The following is a 10,000-nucleotide window of genomic DNA, read 5'->3' on the forward strand; positions in this document are numbered from 1 at the left end:
GAAATTGCATATACTGTAGCCATAATTTGTAGCACAGATTGTTGGATGAAATACAAACTAACCTTGCTTACTTATTTCAAAGCGAGGGCACATATTTCAGCCTTGTGGGAAAAAACGGACAAAGAGTTGAAATTCCACAAGGCAGTGACAAAAAGCTTACAGCACCTGGTATTCCCAGGGGGTCTCCCATCCAAGTACTAACCAGGCCCGACCCTGCTTAGCTTCCGAGATCGGACGAGATCAGGCGTACTCAGGCCGGTGTGGCCGTAAGCGAAAGGCAATCTCAAAAAGTGGATGAAATTGCATATACTGTAGCCATAATTTGTAGCACAGATTGTTGGATGAAATACAAACTAACCTTGCTTACTTATTTCAAAGCGAGGGCACATATTTCAGCCTTGTGGGAAAAAACGGACAAAGAGTTGAAATTCCACAAGGCAGTGACAAAAAGCTTACAGCACCTGGTATTCCCAGGCGGGTCTCCCATCCAAGTACTAACCAGGCCCGACCCTGCTTAGCTTCCGAGATCGGACGAGATCAGGCGTACTCAGGCCGGTGTGGCCGTAAGCGAAAGGCAATCTCAAAAAGTGGATGAAATTGCATATACTGTAGCCATAATTTGTAGCACAGATTGTTGGATGAAATACAAACTAACCTTGCTTACTTATTTCAAAGCGAGGGCACATATTTCAGCCTTGTGGGAAAAAACGGACAAAGAGTTGAAATTCCACAAGGCAGTGACAAAAAGCTTACAGCACCTGGTATTCCCAGGCGGGTCTCCCATCCAAGTACTAACCAGGCCCGACCCTGCTTAGCTTCCGAGATCGGACGAGATCAGGCGTACTCAGGCCGGTGTGGCCGTAAGCGAAAGGCAATCTCAAAAAGTGGATGAAATTGCATATACTGTAGCCATAATTTGTAGCACAGATTGTTGGATGAAATACAAACTAACCTTGCTTACTTATTTCAAAGCGAGGGCACATATTTCAGCCTTGTGGGAAAAAACGGACAAAGAGTTGAAATTCCACAAGGCAGTGACAAAAAGCTTACAGCACCTGGTATTCCCAGGCGGTCTCCCATCCAAGTACTAACCAGGCCCGACCCTGCTTAGCTTCCGAGATCAGACGAGATCAGGCGTATTCAGGCCGGTGTGGCCGTAAGCGAGAAACTATCTCTTGGTGCACCATGTAAAGTCAAAGTGAGCCTGATTAACAGCTGTTGCATTTCCACCATTTAGATAAGCATCTTTGTGTCACTCAAAAAGTGGAAGAAATTGCATATACTGTAGCCATAATTTGTAGCACAGATTGTTGGATGAAATACAAACTAACCTTGCTTACTTATTTCAAAGCGAGGGCACATATTTCAGCCTTGTGGGAAAAAACGGACAAAGAGTTGAAATTCCACAAGGCAGTGACAAAAAGCTTACAGCACCTGGTATTCCCAGGCGGGTCTCCCATCCAAGTACTAACCAGGCCCGACCCTGCTTAGCTTCCGAGATCGGACGAGATCAGGCGTACTCAGGCCGGTGTGGCCGTAAGCGAAAGGCAATCTCAAAAAGTGGATGAAATTGCATATACTGTAGCCATAATTTGTAGCACAGATTGTTGGATGAAATACAAACTAACCTTGCTTACTTATTTCAAAGCGAGGGCACATATTTCAGCCTTGTGGGAAAAAACGGACAAAGAGTTGAAATTCCACAAGGCAGTGACAAAAAGCTTACAGCACCTGGTATTCCCAGGCGGGTCTCCCATCCAAGTACTAACCAGGCCCGACCCTGCTTAGCTTCCGAGATCGGACGAGATCAGGCGTACTCAGGCCGGTGTGGCCGTAAGTGAAAGGCAATCTCAAAAAGTGGATGAAATTGCATATACTGTAGCCATAATTTGTAGCACAGATTGTTGGATGAAATACAAACTAACCTTGCTTACTTATTTCAAAGCGAGGGCACATATTTCAGCCTTGTGGGAAAAAACGGACAAAGAGTTGAAATTCCACAAGGCAGTGACAAAAAGCTTACAGCACCTGGTATTCCCAGGCGGGTCTCCCATCCAAGTACTAACCAGGCCCGACCCTGCTTAGCTTCCGAGATCGGACGAGATCAGGCGTACTCAGGCCGGTGTGGCCGTAAGCGAAAGGCAATCTCAAAAAGTGGATGAAATTGCATATACTGTAGCCATAATTTGTAGCACAGATTGTTGGATGAAATACAAACTAACCTTGCTTACTTATTTCAAAGCGAGGGCACATATTTCAGCCTTGTGGGAAAAAACGGACAAAGAGTTGAAATTCCACAAGGCAGTGACAAAAAGCTTACAGCACCTGGTATTCCCAGGCGGGTCTCCCATCCAAGTACTAACCAGGCCCGACCCTGCTTAGCTTCCGAGATCGGACGAGATCAGGCGTACTCAGGCCGGTGTGGCCGTAAGCGAAAGGCAATCTCAAAAAGTGGATGAAATTGCATATACTGTAGCCATAATTTGTAGCACAGATTGTTGGATGAAATACAAACTAACCTTGCTTACTTATTTCAAAGCGAGGGCACATATTTCAGCCTTGTGGGAAAAAACGGACAAAGAGTTGAAATTCCACAAGGCAGTGACAAAAAGCTTACAGCACCTGGTATTCCCAGGCGGTCTCCCATCCAAGTACTAACCAGGCCCGACCCTGCTTAGCTTCCGAGATCGGACGAGATCAGGCGTACTCAGGCCGGTGTGGCCGTAAGCGAGAAACTATCTCTTGGTGCACCATGTAAAGTCAAAGTGAGCCTGATTAACAGCTGTTGCATTTCCACCATTTAGATAAGCATCTTTGTGTCACTCAAAAAGTGGAAGAAATTGCATATACTGTAGCCATAATTTGTAGCACAGATTGTTGGATGAAATACAAACTAACCTTGCTTACTTATTTCAAAGCGAGGGCACATATTTCAGCCTTGTGGGAAAAAACGGACAAAGAGTTGAAATTCCACAAGGCAGTGACAAAAAGCTTACAGCACCTGGTATTCCCAGGCGGGTCTCCCATCCAAGTACTAACCAGGCCCGACCCTGCTTAGCTTCCGAGATCGGACGAGATCAGGCGTACTCAGGCTGGTGTGGCCGTAAGCGAAAGGCAATCTCAAAAAGTGGATGAAATTGCATATACTGTAGCCATAATTTGTAGCACAGATTGTTGGATGAAATACAAACTAACCTTGCTTACTTATTTCAAAGCGAGGGCACATATTTCAGCCTTGTGGGAAAAAACGGACAAAGAGTTGAAATTCCACAAGGCAGTGACAAAAAGCTTACAGCACCTGGTATTCCCAGGCGGGTCTCCCATCCAAGTACTAACCAGGCCCGACCCTGCTTAGCTTCCGAGATCGGACGAGATCAGGCGTACTCAGGCCGGTGTGGCCGTAAGCGAAAGGCAATCTCAAAAAGTGGATGAAATTGCATATACTGTAGCCATAATTTGTAGCACAGATTGTTGGATGAAATACAAACTAACCTTGCTTACTTATTTCAAAGCGAGGGCACATATTTCAGCCTTGTGGGAAAAAACGGACAAAGAGTTGAAATTCCACAAGGCAGTGACAAAAAGCTTACAGCACCTGGTATTCCCAGGCGGGTCTCCCATCCAAGTACTAACCAGGCCCGACCCTGCTTAGCTTCCGAGATCGGACGAGATCAGGCGTACTCAGGCCGGTGTGGCCGTAAGCGAAAGGCAATCTCAAAAAGTGGATGAAATTGCATATACTGTAGCCATAATTTGTAGCACAGATTGTTGGATGAAATACAAACTAACCTTGCTTACTTATTTCAAAGCGAGGGCACATATTTCAGCCTTGTGGGAAAAAACGGACAAAGAGTTGAAATTCCACAAGGCAGTGACAAAAAGCTTACAGCACCTGGTATTCCCAGGCGGGTCTCCCATCCAAGTACTAACCAGGCCCGACCCTGCTTAGCTTCCGAGATCGGACGAGATCAGGCGTACTCAGGCCGGTGTGGCCGTAAGCGAAAGGCAATCTCAAAAAGTGGATGAAATTGCATATACTGTAGCCATAATTTGTAGCACAGATTGTTGGATGAAATACAAACTAACCTTGCTTACTTATTTCAAAGCGAGGGCACATATTTCAGCCTTGTGGGAAAAAACGGACAAAGAGTTGAAATTCCACAAGGCAGTGACAAAAAGCTTACAGCACCTGGTATTCCCAGGCGGTCTCCCATCCAAGTACTAACCAGGCCCGACCCTGCTTAGCTTCCGAGATCGGACGAGATCAGGCGTACTCGGGCCGGTGTGGCCGTAAGCGAAAGGCAATCTCAAAAAGTGGATGAAATTGCATATACTGTAGCCATAATTTGTAGCACAGATTGTTGGATGAAATACAAACTAACCTTGCTTACTTATTTCAAAGCGAGGGCACATATTTCAGCCTTGTGGGAAAAAACGGACAAAGAGTTGAAATTCCACAAGGCAGTGACAAAAAGCTTACAGCACCTGGTATTCCCAGGCGGTCTCCCATCCAAGTACTAACCAGGCCCGACCCTGCTTAGCTTCCGAGATCGGACAAGATCAGGCGTACTCAGGCCGGTGTGGCCGTAAGCGAAAGTCAATCTCAAAAAGTGGATGAAATTGCATATACTGTAGCCATAATTTGTAGCACAGATTGTTGGATGAAATACAAACTAACCTTGCTTACTTATTTCAAAGCGAGGGCACATATTTCAGCCTTGTGGGAAAAAACGGACAAAGAGTTGAAATTCCACAAGGCAGTGACAAAAAGCTTACAGCACCTGGTATTCCCAGGCGGGTCTCCCATCCAAGTACTAACCAGGCCCGACCCTGCTTAGCTTCCGAGATCGGACGAGATCAGGCGTACTCAGGCCGGTGTGGCCGTAAGCGAAAGGCAATCTCAAAAAGTGGATGAAATTGCATATACTGTAGCCATAATTTGTAGCACAGATTGTTGGATGAAATACAAACTAACCTTGCTTACTTATTTCAAAGCGAGGGCACATATTTCAGCCTTGTGGGAAAAAACGGACAAAGAGTTGAAATTCCACAAGGCAGTGACAAAAAGCTTACAGCACCTGGTATTCCCAGGCGGGTCTCCCATCCAAGTACTAACCAGGCCCGACCCTGCTTAGCTTCCGAGATCGGACGAGATCAGGCGTACTCAGGCCGGTGTGGCCGTAAGCGAAAGACAATCTCAAAAAGTGGATGAAATTGCATATACTGTAGCCATAATTTGTAGCACAGATTGTTGGATGAAATACAAACTAACCTTGCTTACTTATTTCAAAGCGAGGGCACATATTTCAGCCTTGTGGGAAAAAACGGACAAAGAGTTGAAATTCCACAAGGCAGTGACAAAAAGCTTACAGCACCTGGTATTCCCAGGCGGTCTCCCATCCAAGTACTAACCAGGCCCGACCCTGCTTAGCTTCCGAGATCGGACGAGATCAGGCGTACTCAGGCCGGTGTGGCCGTAAGCGAAAGGCAATCTCAAAAAGTGGATGAAATTGCATATACTGTAGCCATAATTTGTAGCACAGATTGTTGGATGAAATACAAACTAACCTTGCTTACTTATTTCAAAGCGAGGGCACATATTTCAGCCTTGTGGGAAAAAACGGACAAAGAGTTGAAATTCCACAAGGCAGTGACAAAAAGCTTATAGCACCTGGTATTCCCAGGCGGTCTCCCATCCAAGTACTAACCAGGCCCGACCCTGCTTAGCTTCCGAGATCGGACGAGATCAGGCGTACTCAGGCCGGTGTGGCCGTAAGCGAAAGGCAATCTCAAAAAGTGGATGAAATTGCATATACTGTAGCCATAATTTGTAGCACAGATTGTTGGATGAAATACAAACTAACCTTGCTTACTTATTTCAAAGCGAGGGCACATATTTCAGCCTTGTGGGAAAAAACGGACAAAGAGTTGAAATTCCACAAGGCAGTGACAAAAAGCTTACAGCACCTGGTATTCCCAGGCGGGTCTCCCATCCAAGTACTAACCAGGCCCGACCCTGCTTAGCTTCCGAGATCTGACGAGATCAGGCGTACTCAGGCCGGTGTGGCCGTAAGCGAAAGGCAATCTCAAAAAGTGGATGAAATTGCATATACTGTAGCCATAATTTGTAGCACAGATTGTTGGATGAAATACAAACTAACCTTGCTTACTTATTTCAAAGCGAGGGCACATATTTCAGCCTTGTGGGAAAAAACGGACAAAGAGTTGAAATTCCACAAGGCAGTGACAAAAAGCTTATAGCACCTGGTATTCCCAGGCGGTCTCCCATCCAAGTACTAACCAGGCCTGACCCTGCTTAGCTTCCGAGATCGGACGAGATCAGGCGTACTCAGGCCGGTGTGGCCGTAAGCGAGAAACTATCTCTTGGTGCACCATGTAAAGTCAAAGTGAGCCTGATTAACAGCTGTTGCATTTCCACCATTTAGATAAGCATCTTTGTGTCACTCAAAAAGTGGAAGAAATTGCATATACTGTAGCCATAATTTGTAGCACAGATTGTTGGATGAAATACAAACTAACCTTGCTTACTTATTTCAAAGCGAGGGCACATATTTCAGCCTTGTGGGAAAAAACGGACAAAGAGTTGAAATTCCACAAGGCAGTGACAAAAAGCTTACAGCACCTGGTATTCCCAGGCGGTCTCCCATCCAAGTACTAACCAGGCCCGACCCTGCTTAGCTTCCGAGATCGGACGAGATCAGGCGTACTCAGGCCGGTGTGGCCGTAAGCGAAAGGCAATCTCAAAAAGTGGATGAAATTGCATATACTGTAGCCATAATTTGTAGCACAGATTGTTGGATGAAATACAAACTAACCTTGCTTACTTATTTCAAAGCGAGGGCACATATTTCAGCCTTGTGGGAAAAAACGGACAAAGAGTTGAAATTCCACAAGGCAGTGACAAAAAGCTTATAGCACCTGGTATTCCCAGGCGGTCTCCCATCCAAGTACTAACCAGGCCCGACCCTGCTTAGCTTCCGAGATCGGACGAGATCAGGCGTACTCAGGCCGGTGTGGCCGTAAGCGAAAGGCAATCTCAAAAAGTGGATGAAATTGCATATACTGTAGCCATAATTTGTAGCACAGATTGTTGGATGAAATACAAACTAACCTTGCTTACTTATTTCAAAGCGAGGGCACATATTTCAGCCTTGTGGGAAAAAACGGACAAAGAGTTGAAATTCCACAAGGCAGTGACAAAAAGCTTACAGCACCTGGTATTCCCAGGCGGGTCTCCCATCCAAGTACTAACCAGGCCCGACCCTGCTTAGCTTCCGAGATCTGACGAGATCAGGCGTACTCAGGCCGGTGTGGCCGTAAGCGAAAGGCAATCTCAAAAAGTGGATGAAATTGCATATACTGTAGCCATAATTTGTAGCACAGATTGTTGGATGAAATACAAACTAACCTTGCTTACTTATTTCAAAGCGAGGGCACATATTTCAGCCTTGTGGGAAAAAACGGACAAAGAGTTGAAATTCCACAAGGCAGTGACAAAAAGCTTATAGCACCTGGTATTCCCAGGCGGTCTCCCATCCAAGTACTAACCAGGCCTGACCCTGCTTAGCTTCCGAGATCGGACGAGATCAGGCGTACTCAGGCCGGTGTGGCCGTAAGCGAGAAACTATCTCTTGGTGCACCATGTAAAGTCAAAGTGAGCCTGATTAACAGCTGTTGCATTTCCACCATTTAGATAAGCATCTTTGTGTCACTCAAAAAGTGGAAGAAATTGCATATACTGTAGCCATAATTTGTAGCACAGATTGTTGGATGAAATACAAACTAACCTTGCTTACTTATTTCAAAGCGAGGGCACATATTTCAGCCTTGTGGGAAAAAACGGACAAAGAGTTGAAATTCCACAAGGCAGTGACAAAAAGCTTACAGCACCTGGTATTCCCAGGCGGTCTCCCATCCAAGTACTAACCAGGCCCGACCCTGCTTAGCTTCCGAGATCGGACGAGATCAGGCGTACTCAGGCCGGTGTGGCCGTAAGCGAAAGGCAATCTCAAAAAGTGGATGAAATTGCATATACTGTAGCCATAATTTGTAGCACAGATTGTTGGATGAAATACAAACTAACCTTGCTTACTTATTTCAAAGCGAGGGCACATATTTCAGCCTTGTGGGAAAAAACGGACAAAGAGTTGAAATTCCACAAGGCAGTGACAAAAAGCTTACAGCACCTGGTATTCCCAGGCGGTCTCCCATCCAAGTACTAACCAGGCCCGACCCTGCTTAGCTTCCGAGATCGGACGAGATCAGGCGTACTCAGGCCGGTGTGGCCGTAAGCGAAAGGCAATCTCAAAAAGTGGATGAAATTGCATATACTGTAGCCATAATTTGTAGCACAGATTGTTGGATGAAATACAAACTAACCTTGCTTACTTATTTCAAAGCGAGGGCACATATTTCAGCCTTGTGGGAAAAAACGGACAAAGAGTTGAAATTCCACAAGGCAGTGACAAAAAGCTTATAGCACCTGGTATTCCCAGGCGGTCTCCCATCCAAGTACTAACCAGGCCCGACCCTGCTTAGCTTCCGAGATCGGACGAGATCAGGCGTACTCAGGCCGGTGTGGCCGTAAGCGAAAGGCAATCTCAAAAAGTGGATGAAATTGCATATACTGTAGCCATAATTTGTAGCACAGATTGTTGGATGAAATACAAACTAACCTTGCTTACTTATTTCAAAGCGAGGGCACATATTTCAGCCTTGTGGGAAAAAACGGACAAAGAGTTGAAATTCCACAAGGCAGTGACAAAAAGCTTACAGCACCTGGTATTCCCAGGCGGGTCTCCCATCCAAGTACTAACCAGGCCCGACCCTGCTTAGCTTCCGAGATCTGACGAGATCAGGCGTACTCAGGCCGGTGTGGCCGTAAGCGAAAGGCAATCTCAAAAAGTGGATGAAATTGCATATACTGTAGCCATAATTTGTAGCACAGATTGTTGGATGAAATACAAACTAACCTTGCTTACTTATTTCAAAGCGAGGGCACATATTTCAGCCTTGTGGGAAAAAACGGACAAAGAGTTGAAATTCCACAAGGCAGTGACAAAAAGCTTATAGCACCTGGTATTCCCAGGCGGTCTCCCATCCAAGTACTAACCAGGCCTGACCCTGCTTAGCTTCCGAGATCGGACGAGATCAGGCGTACTCAGGCCGGTGTGGCCGTAAGCGAGAAACTATCTCTTGGTGCACCATGTAAAGTCAAAGTGAGCCTGATTAACAGCTGTTGCATTTCCACCATTTAGATAAGCATCTTTGTGTCACTCAAAAAGTGGAAGAAATTGCATATACTGTAGCCATAATTTGTAGCACAGATTGTTGGATGAAATACAAACTAACCTTGCTTACTTATTTCAAAGCGAGGGCACATATTTCAGCCTTGTGGGAAAAAACGGACAAAGAGTTGAAATTCCACAAGGCAGTGACAAAAAGCTTACAGCACCTGGTATTCCCAGGCGGTCTCCCATCCAAGTACTAACCAGGCCCGACCCTGCTTAGCTTCCGAGATCGGACGAGATCAGGCGTACTCAGGCCGGTGTGGCCGTAAGCGAGAAACTATCTCTTGGTGCACCATGTAAAGTCAAAGTGAGCCTGATTAACAGCTGTTGCATTTCCACCATTTAGATAAGCATCTTTGTGTCACTCAAAAAGTGGAAGAAATTGCATATACTGTAGCCATAATTTGTAGCACAGATTGTTGGATGAAATACAAACTAACCTTGCTTACTTATTTCAAAGCGAGGGCACATATTTCAGCCTTGTGGGAAAAAACGGACAAAGAGTTAAAATTCCACAAGGCAGTGACAAAAAGCTTACAGCACCTGGTATTCCCAGGCGGGTCTCCCATCCAAGTATTAACCTGGCCCGACCCTGCTTAGCTTCCGAGATCGGACGAGATCAGGCGTACTCAGGCCGGTGTGGCCGTAAGCGAAAGGCAATCTCAAAAAGTGGATGAAATTGCATATAC

The 10,000-nt window shown here is 45.8% G+C and overlaps 27 non-coding genes and 5 pseudogenes across 27 annotated transcripts; all 32 read right to left on the minus strand.

Annotated features, from left to right (window-relative positions):
• Positions 1–153: 153 nt before the first annotated feature.
• Positions 154–272, minus strand: LOC118959746. The gene has a single exon (XR_005048107.1). It is a non-coding gene; the product is annotated as a 5S ribosomal RNA (ribosomal RNA).
• Positions 273–449: 177 nt separating this feature from the next.
• LOC118959789 lies at positions 450–569 on the minus strand. The gene has a single exon (XR_005048151.1). It is a non-coding gene; the product is annotated as a 5S ribosomal RNA (ribosomal RNA).
• A 177-nt stretch (positions 570–746) lies between these two features.
• Positions 747–866, minus strand: LOC118959790. Its single transcript, XR_005048152.1, has one exon. It is a non-coding gene; the product is annotated as a 5S ribosomal RNA (ribosomal RNA).
• Positions 867–1,043: 177 nt separating this feature from the next.
• LOC118959775 lies at positions 1,044–1,162 on the minus strand. Its single transcript, XR_005048137.1, has one exon. It is a non-coding gene; the product is annotated as a 5S ribosomal RNA (ribosomal RNA).
• A 260-nt stretch (positions 1,163–1,422) lies between these two features.
• On the minus strand, positions 1,423–1,542 carry LOC118959791. The gene has a single exon (XR_005048153.1). It is a non-coding gene; the product is annotated as a 5S ribosomal RNA (ribosomal RNA).
• A 177-nt stretch (positions 1,543–1,719) lies between these two features.
• On the minus strand, positions 1,720–1,839 carry LOC118959850 (annotated as a pseudogene).
• A 177-nt stretch (positions 1,840–2,016) lies between these two features.
• LOC118959793 lies at positions 2,017–2,136 on the minus strand. The gene has a single exon (XR_005048155.1). It is a non-coding gene; the product is annotated as a 5S ribosomal RNA (ribosomal RNA).
• A 177-nt stretch (positions 2,137–2,313) lies between these two features.
• LOC118959794 lies at positions 2,314–2,433 on the minus strand. The gene has a single exon (XR_005048156.1). It is a non-coding gene; the product is annotated as a 5S ribosomal RNA (ribosomal RNA).
• Positions 2,434–2,610: 177 nt separating this feature from the next.
• On the minus strand, positions 2,611–2,729 carry LOC118959710. The gene has a single exon (XR_005048071.1). It is a non-coding gene; the product is annotated as a 5S ribosomal RNA (ribosomal RNA).
• Positions 2,730–2,989: 260 nt separating this feature from the next.
• LOC118959786 lies at positions 2,990–3,109 on the minus strand. The gene has a single exon (XR_005048148.1). It is a non-coding gene; the product is annotated as a 5S ribosomal RNA (ribosomal RNA).
• A 177-nt stretch (positions 3,110–3,286) lies between these two features.
• Positions 3,287–3,406, minus strand: LOC118959795. The gene has a single exon (XR_005048157.1). It is a non-coding gene; the product is annotated as a 5S ribosomal RNA (ribosomal RNA).
• A 177-nt stretch (positions 3,407–3,583) lies between these two features.
• LOC118959796 lies at positions 3,584–3,703 on the minus strand. The gene has a single exon (XR_005048158.1). It is a non-coding gene; the product is annotated as a 5S ribosomal RNA (ribosomal RNA).
• A 177-nt stretch (positions 3,704–3,880) lies between these two features.
• Positions 3,881–4,000, minus strand: LOC118959797. The gene has a single exon (XR_005048159.1). It is a non-coding gene; the product is annotated as a 5S ribosomal RNA (ribosomal RNA).
• Positions 4,001–4,177: 177 nt separating this feature from the next.
• On the minus strand, positions 4,178–4,296 carry LOC118959761. Its single transcript, XR_005048122.1, has one exon. It is a non-coding gene; the product is annotated as a 5S ribosomal RNA (ribosomal RNA).
• A 177-nt stretch (positions 4,297–4,473) lies between these two features.
• On the minus strand, positions 4,474–4,592 carry LOC118959779. Its single transcript, XR_005048141.1, has one exon. It is a non-coding gene; the product is annotated as a 5S ribosomal RNA (ribosomal RNA).
• A 177-nt stretch (positions 4,593–4,769) lies between these two features.
• Positions 4,770–4,889, minus strand: LOC118959798. The gene has a single exon (XR_005048160.1). It is a non-coding gene; the product is annotated as a 5S ribosomal RNA (ribosomal RNA).
• Positions 4,890–5,066: 177 nt separating this feature from the next.
• Positions 5,067–5,186, minus strand: LOC118959799. The gene has a single exon (XR_005048161.1). It is a non-coding gene; the product is annotated as a 5S ribosomal RNA (ribosomal RNA).
• Positions 5,187–5,363: 177 nt separating this feature from the next.
• LOC118959711 lies at positions 5,364–5,482 on the minus strand. Its single transcript, XR_005048072.1, has one exon. It is a non-coding gene; the product is annotated as a 5S ribosomal RNA (ribosomal RNA).
• A 177-nt stretch (positions 5,483–5,659) lies between these two features.
• On the minus strand, positions 5,660–5,778 carry LOC118959772. Its single transcript, XR_005048134.1, has one exon. It is a non-coding gene; the product is annotated as a 5S ribosomal RNA (ribosomal RNA).
• A 177-nt stretch (positions 5,779–5,955) lies between these two features.
• LOC118959829 lies at positions 5,956–6,075 on the minus strand. The gene has a single exon (XR_005048191.1). It is a non-coding gene; the product is annotated as a 5S ribosomal RNA (ribosomal RNA).
• A 177-nt stretch (positions 6,076–6,252) lies between these two features.
• LOC118959846 lies at positions 6,253–6,371 on the minus strand (annotated as a pseudogene).
• Positions 6,372–6,631: 260 nt separating this feature from the next.
• On the minus strand, positions 6,632–6,750 carry LOC118959712. Its single transcript, XR_005048073.1, has one exon. It is a non-coding gene; the product is annotated as a 5S ribosomal RNA (ribosomal RNA).
• Positions 6,751–6,927: 177 nt separating this feature from the next.
• LOC118959773 lies at positions 6,928–7,046 on the minus strand. The gene has a single exon (XR_005048135.1). It is a non-coding gene; the product is annotated as a 5S ribosomal RNA (ribosomal RNA).
• A 177-nt stretch (positions 7,047–7,223) lies between these two features.
• Positions 7,224–7,343, minus strand: LOC118959830. Its single transcript, XR_005048192.1, has one exon. It is a non-coding gene; the product is annotated as a 5S ribosomal RNA (ribosomal RNA).
• A 177-nt stretch (positions 7,344–7,520) lies between these two features.
• On the minus strand, positions 7,521–7,639 carry LOC118959848 (annotated as a pseudogene).
• Positions 7,640–7,899: 260 nt separating this feature from the next.
• LOC118959713 lies at positions 7,900–8,018 on the minus strand. Its single transcript, XR_005048074.1, has one exon. It is a non-coding gene; the product is annotated as a 5S ribosomal RNA (ribosomal RNA).
• Positions 8,019–8,195: 177 nt separating this feature from the next.
• Positions 8,196–8,314, minus strand: LOC118959715. Its single transcript, XR_005048076.1, has one exon. It is a non-coding gene; the product is annotated as a 5S ribosomal RNA (ribosomal RNA).
• Positions 8,315–8,491: 177 nt separating this feature from the next.
• LOC118959774 lies at positions 8,492–8,610 on the minus strand. The gene has a single exon (XR_005048136.1). It is a non-coding gene; the product is annotated as a 5S ribosomal RNA (ribosomal RNA).
• A 177-nt stretch (positions 8,611–8,787) lies between these two features.
• LOC118959831 lies at positions 8,788–8,907 on the minus strand. Its single transcript, XR_005048193.1, has one exon. It is a non-coding gene; the product is annotated as a 5S ribosomal RNA (ribosomal RNA).
• Positions 8,908–9,084: 177 nt separating this feature from the next.
• LOC118959849 lies at positions 9,085–9,203 on the minus strand (annotated as a pseudogene).
• A 260-nt stretch (positions 9,204–9,463) lies between these two features.
• Positions 9,464–9,582, minus strand: LOC118959716. Its single transcript, XR_005048077.1, has one exon. It is a non-coding gene; the product is annotated as a 5S ribosomal RNA (ribosomal RNA).
• A 260-nt stretch (positions 9,583–9,842) lies between these two features.
• LOC118959855 lies at positions 9,843–9,962 on the minus strand (annotated as a pseudogene).
• Between the last annotated feature and the right edge of the window lie 38 nt (positions 9,963–10,000).

Source organism: Oncorhynchus mykiss, unplaced genomic scaffold, assembly GCF_013265735.2.
Source record: "Oncorhynchus mykiss isolate Arlee unplaced genomic scaffold, USDA_OmykA_1.1 un_scaffold_567, whole genome shotgun sequence".
NCBI classification, from domain to species: domain Eukaryota; kingdom Metazoa; phylum Chordata; class Actinopteri; order Salmoniformes; family Salmonidae; genus Oncorhynchus; species Oncorhynchus mykiss.